General features: G+C 41.3%; 1 protein-coding gene across 2 annotated transcripts in view; it reads left to right on the top strand.

Annotated features, from left to right (window-relative positions):
* Positions 1–5,054: 5,054 nt before the first annotated feature.
* The window catches only part of TAL1 (TAL bHLH transcription factor 1, erythroid differentiation factor), a 14,185-nt gene continuing 13,364 nt past the window's right edge, over positions 5,055–5,875 (top strand). The window contains exon 1 of one of the 2 annotated variants that reach the window (XM_075320530.1): positions 5,055–5,223. The gene's annotated coding sequence lies outside the window, so the exon portion shown is untranslated. Of the gene's footprint in view, positions 5,241–5,875 lie in introns of both variants that reach the window. The other variant, XM_075320531.1, reaches the window with a different exon arrangement.

Below are 5,875 nucleotides of genomic sequence, written 5' to 3'. Positions count from 1 at the left end.
GTTCTGTCTTCAGGAGCGCACCTCTCCTCTGCCTCCATGCTTCATGTTCTGTCTTCAGGAGCGCACTTCTCCTCTGCCTCCAGGCTTCATGTTCTTTCTTCAGGAGCGCATCTCTCCTCTTCCTCCAGGCTTCATGTTCTGTCTTCAGGAGCACACCAGTCTTTTGCCTCCAGGCTTCATGTTCTGCCTTCAGGAGTGCACCTCTCCTCTGCCTCCAGGCTTCATGTTCTGTCTTCAGGAGCGCACCTCTCCTCTGCCTCCAGGCTTCATGTTCTGTCTTCAGGAGTGCACCTCTCCTCTGCCTCCAGGCTTCATGTTCTGTCTTCAGGAGCACACCAGTCTTTTGCCTCCAGGCTTCATGTTCTGTCTTCAGGAGTGCACCTCTCCTCTGCCTCCAGGCTTCATGTTCTTTCTTCAGGAGCGCATCTCTCCTCTTCCTCCAGGCTTCATGTTCTGTCTTCAGGAGCACACCAGTCTTTTGCCTCCAGGCTTCATGTTCTGCCTTCAGGAGTGCACCTCTCCTCTGCCTCCAGGCTTCATGTTCTGTCTTCAGGAGCGCACCTCTCCTCTGCCCGCAGGCTTCATGTTCTGTCTTCAGGAGTGCACCTCTCCTCTGCCTCCAGGCTTCATGTTCTGTCTTCAGGAGCGCACCTTTCCCTTTCCTCTACCTCCAGGCTTCATGTTCTGTCTTCAGGAGCGCACCTCTCCTCTGCCTCCAGGCTTCATGTTCTGTCTTCAGGAGCGCACCTCTCCCTTTCCTCTACCTCCAGGCTTCATGTTCTGTCTTCAGGAGCACACCAGTCTTTTGCCTCCAGGGTTCCTGGTTGATGCAAGTGGTTTCCTAATAAATGACACTTTGGATCAGCAGGATGGATGCACAACTGGTCCAAATTGTGAGCACCCTAAGGCAAAGTTCACATGTCAAGTAATCATCCGTTGGAATGGAGCTGTTGGCAAAAAAGTTTTGCAAACACAACTTTTTTGTTCATTTGGAAAAAAAAATGTTTGCAGTATAATTTTTTTTTACATTGGAGTCTATGGAAAACGGATCAGTTATCAGATTGCTATTCATTTCTGTTTTTCTTGCATTTGTAAAGGATCCTTTTTTTTTTTTACTGGATCAGTTTCAAATGAAAGATAAATAGCGATCAGATACCGGATCCGTTTATCATAGACACCAAACGGATCCTGCAAAAATCTATTTTTTTTTTTATTGGAAGTGTGAACTCAGGCTTACACTTTAGTAGACCGCAGTCCTTCATTCAGGATCATTAGCCTGAGATCAGCCACATGGTATCAAAGAACGGCTCTTCCATTGGAGGACTGAGCACAAACCATTCCAGCTGGCGCCCTATAAAACTCCTGCGACCCCAGCAGAACACCCCAAAATAAGCAGATCAGTGGGAAACCCCACAAATGGAATGACCAAAGCAGAGAACCCCATGAGATTAGGATAGTACAAGTCAAAACTCAGAAATGTGCCCCTCAAAAAGGCCAATCACCTTCAATGCCTGTTTGCCTTGGCAGAAGAGCTAGCATTGGATGTGAAATCCTCTGTTCCGCCATATCTTATAATCCAAAAATCCACACCCTTGTACCCAGCAACTTCATGGTTAATCTCCATTTCTCCATCATCAAGTTCCTGCCTAAACAATGCCCATTGTCCGCACTGTGACTTTCCTGGATGATGAACTTTAATGACCATACCTGTCCTGACCATGATCGTATGTATTGTGATGAGCGGTATTATGCACTGTACTCAATAATACCGCACATTACAGAGGAGTATTAGTATCCATGTGCCATACTAAGGGTTAATCCTTGGGGGAAAAAGTGTAAACTGCCCAACAGCCTTTACCAAATCCATTAAAAAAATACCCAGTAAGGACAAGCTAAAAAATAAACAGTCACAGCTCTAAAAACACATGATATCAGCACCTCTCTTTGGCGCTATAGAGCAGTATTTTTGGCATTGTATAGTATTTCCGAGAAGGAATTCTGTTATTGTTTGGGGGTACTGCTTTGTGGTGTATGTTTCTGATACTACTATACTTGGTACTCTTACCTTGCATTATTGGATGTATTATTTACACACTGTATTACTGTACTATTTTGTGTACTGGGTGTATAATACCTGCCGTTAAGTATTGTGTGGTATTGTTTTTTGATGATATGTTTGTATGATTTGGACTCTGCATAGTAATGTAATAATCTGTACAGTATCATGAGCACAATATGATGGCAGTGATTAGATAATATCTGGTACTGTTATTTGTGCACTGTATGATAGTTATATTTATCCATGGTATGGAGGTATTGTCTGTCACTGATGTCACTCTAGTTGGGGTTAATAGAGGAATATTTAGGACATTGCCACAGTGTGCCATTCTGTGGGCAGGATATTGCTTAGGTATGGTTACTTAGGCATTGTAGGCAGATATTGCTTAGGTACGGTTACTTAGGCATTGTATGTGGATATTGCTTAGGTACTATATGGTACTGTTGCTTTCGCACTATGTTATGGTTTTATTTGTGTACCGTATGGTACTGTTACTTTGGCATTAACTAGTGGTTTTATTAGTGTACTATATAGTACTGTTACTTTAGCAATGTATAATTGTTTTATTTGAACGCTGCATAGTACTGTTGCTTAGGCACTTTATAGCAGTTTTGTAGGGGTACTGTATGCTGTTTTTGTACGAATACTTGAGAACTATTTGTTGGTTTTCTCTAGGTTCTTTATGGGACTATTACTTAAGCGCTGTATGATGGTTTTGTTTGCTTTGGCACAGAACTATTACTTAAGCACTGTATGGTGGTTTTCCCTGATTCTGTATGGAGCTATTACTTCAGCACTGTATGGTGGTTTTCTTTGGTTTCACATAAAAATATTACTTGAGCACTGTATGGTGTGTTTTTTTTTGTTTGGCATAGACCTATTTTTTGAGCACTGTATGGTGGTTTTCTTTGGGTGGCATAGACCGATTACTTGAGCACTGTATGGTGGTTTTCTTTGCTTTGGCATACAACCATTACTTGAGCACTGTATGGTGGTTTTCCATGATTTTTGCATGGAACCATTACTGTATGGTGGTTTTCTTTGTTTTAGCATGAAACTTATACTTCAGCACTGTATGGTGGTTTTCTTTGCTTTCTCATAAAATTATTTACTTGAGCGCTGTATGGTGGTTTCAGTTAGATATTTACTTTGTAAAACTGCAGTTTTACATATTACACATCAGGTATGGCATATTCTACTGTCCTGTGTGCGTGTATATACACATAGATCTATATATACTATATATATATATACATCGATAATAGCCCGCATCTGTGTATAATGGAGGGCTGACTGTTCCAAATATAACATAACATGCCCAGTAAGATGATATATGGTGGAGCATCTGCAATGTGTCAGCCTAGAACCATCTCCTCCTCCTTACAGTATATATATATAGCATATAAACCTAAATCCATCTCCTCCACTGTGTATATACATGTGGATAGATAGATAGATAGAGGGATAGATAGAGGGATAGATAGAGGGATAGATAAAGGGATAGATAGATAGATAGAGGGATAGAGGGCTAGATAGATAGATAGATAGATAGATAGATAGATAGATAGATAGAGGGATAGATAGATAGATAGATAGATAGATAGATAGATAGATAGATAGATAGAGGGATAGATAGATAGATAGATAGATAGATAGATAGATAGATAGATAGATAGATAGATAGATAGATAGATAGATAGATAGAGGGATAGATAGATAGATAGATAGATAGATAGATAGATAGATAGATAGATAGATAGATAGATAGATAGATAGATAGATAGAGGGATAGATAGAGGGATAGATAGAGGGATAGATAAAGGGCTAGATAGATAGATAGATAGATAGAGGGATAGATAGATAGATAGATAGATAGATAGATAGATAGATAGATAGAGGGATAGATAGATAGAGGGATAGATAGAGGGATAGATAGAGGGATAGATAAAGGGATAGATAGATAGATAGATAGAGGGATAGAGGGCTAGATAGATAGATAGATAGATAGATAGATAGAGGGATAGATAGATAGATAGATAGAGGGATAGATAGAGGGATAGATAGAGGGATAGATAAAGGGCTAGATAGATAGATAGATAGATAGATAGATAGATAGATAGAGGGATAGATAGATAGATAGATAGATAGAGGGATAGATAGATAGATAGAGGGATAGATAGATAGATAGATAGATAGATAGATAGATACATAGATACATAGATACATAGATAGAGAGATAGATAGAGAGATAGATAGAGGGATAGATAGAGGGATAGATAGAGGGATAGATAGAGGGATAGATAGATAGAGGGATAGATAGATAGATAGAGGGATAGATAGATAGAGGGATAGAGGGATAGATAGATGGATGGATGGATGGATAGATAGAGGGATAGATAGATAGATAGATAGATAGATAGAGGGATAGATAGAGGGATAGATAAAGGGCTAGATAGATAGATAGATAGATAGAGGGATAGATAGATAGATAGATAGAGGGATAGATAGATAGATAGATAGAGGGATAGATAGATAGATAGATAGATAGATAGATACATAGATACATAGATAGAGAGATAGATAGAGAGATAGATAGAGGGATAGATAGAGGGATAGATAGAGGGATAGATAGAGGGATAGATAGATAGAGGGATAGATAGATAGAGGGATAGATAGATAGAGGGATAGAGGGATAGATAGATGGATGGATGGATGGATGTACATGGAGATGGATTTACATGTATACTCATTGGGCGTGTGTATAGATAGGTATAAATAGTATGTGTGTATATGTCTATGAGTATATATATATATATATATATATATATATATATATATATATATATATATATATATATACATACATATTCTCCTCCTTCCTCACAATATTTCCCTCCTTCCCTGGATGAGATGGCCACATAATAATAATACTAGTAGTGAGTGATGTGATAATGGCGGGCCGGGGCTTATCAGGGCAGGCTGGCCGCTGCTGCCAGGGCTTATCTCTGCTGGACACATTGCTGTAGTGTTCCTCTCTCCATACTAAATAGGAAACGACTGCACAGCAGCAGCAGCACCGCCCGGAGACTCCCTCAGCTCCGCCAGCACCGGCCGGGACAGGCCACAACATGGCGCCCACTCACTGCACTCAGGGACGGCGGGCGGTGAGTCCAGGCTGGAGGTGCGGGCGGCGGGAAGGGGTCACCCCATGGAATTAGGAAGGGGGGATTGTGCTCTTTATTGTGATGGGGAGAGGGTGATTGTACCTTACTACACTGCAAATGGCGATGACAAGGTGGAAAAATGACATGAAGGGTGCAGAGAATAACAAGGGGGCATGAGGGTCTGGGGGTGCAGTAATATATGAGGTGTGGATTGAGGATCCAGTAATATAATGGATGTGGGTTTGGGGGTGCAGTAATATATGAGGTGTAGATTGAGGGTGCAGTTATATACGGGGTGTGGGTTTGCAGTTATATATAAGGTGAAGGTCTGAGGGTGCAGTTATATACGGGGTGTGGGTTTGCAGTTATATATAAGGTGAGGGTCTGAGGGTTCAGATATATAACGGGCGTGGGTCTGGGGCTGCACAAATATAACGAGTGTGGGTCTGGGGGTGCAGATACATAACGGGTCTGGGGGGGCATCGCCTGCTGCACGTATATGGCTGAATCTACACATGTGTACGGGGCTGTACAGGTACTGCATTGTTTGGCGCTGTGTTTTTGGGGGGGGGGGTTGGTTGTTTGTTTTTTTTTTGCCCTCCTCATCTTTGTAAATTTCTCTTCCTCACCTGTAATATCGGGGGTGAACGAT

The sequence above is a fragment of the Anomaloglossus baeobatrachus genome, chromosome 8 (genome assembly GCF_048569485.1).
Source record: "Anomaloglossus baeobatrachus isolate aAnoBae1 chromosome 8, aAnoBae1.hap1, whole genome shotgun sequence".
Lineage (NCBI taxonomy): Eukaryota > Metazoa > Chordata > Amphibia > Anura > Aromobatidae > Anomaloglossus > Anomaloglossus baeobatrachus.
The sequence above is the reverse complement of the archived record's forward strand: the minus strand, read 5'-3'. Positions and strand labels throughout refer to the sequence as shown.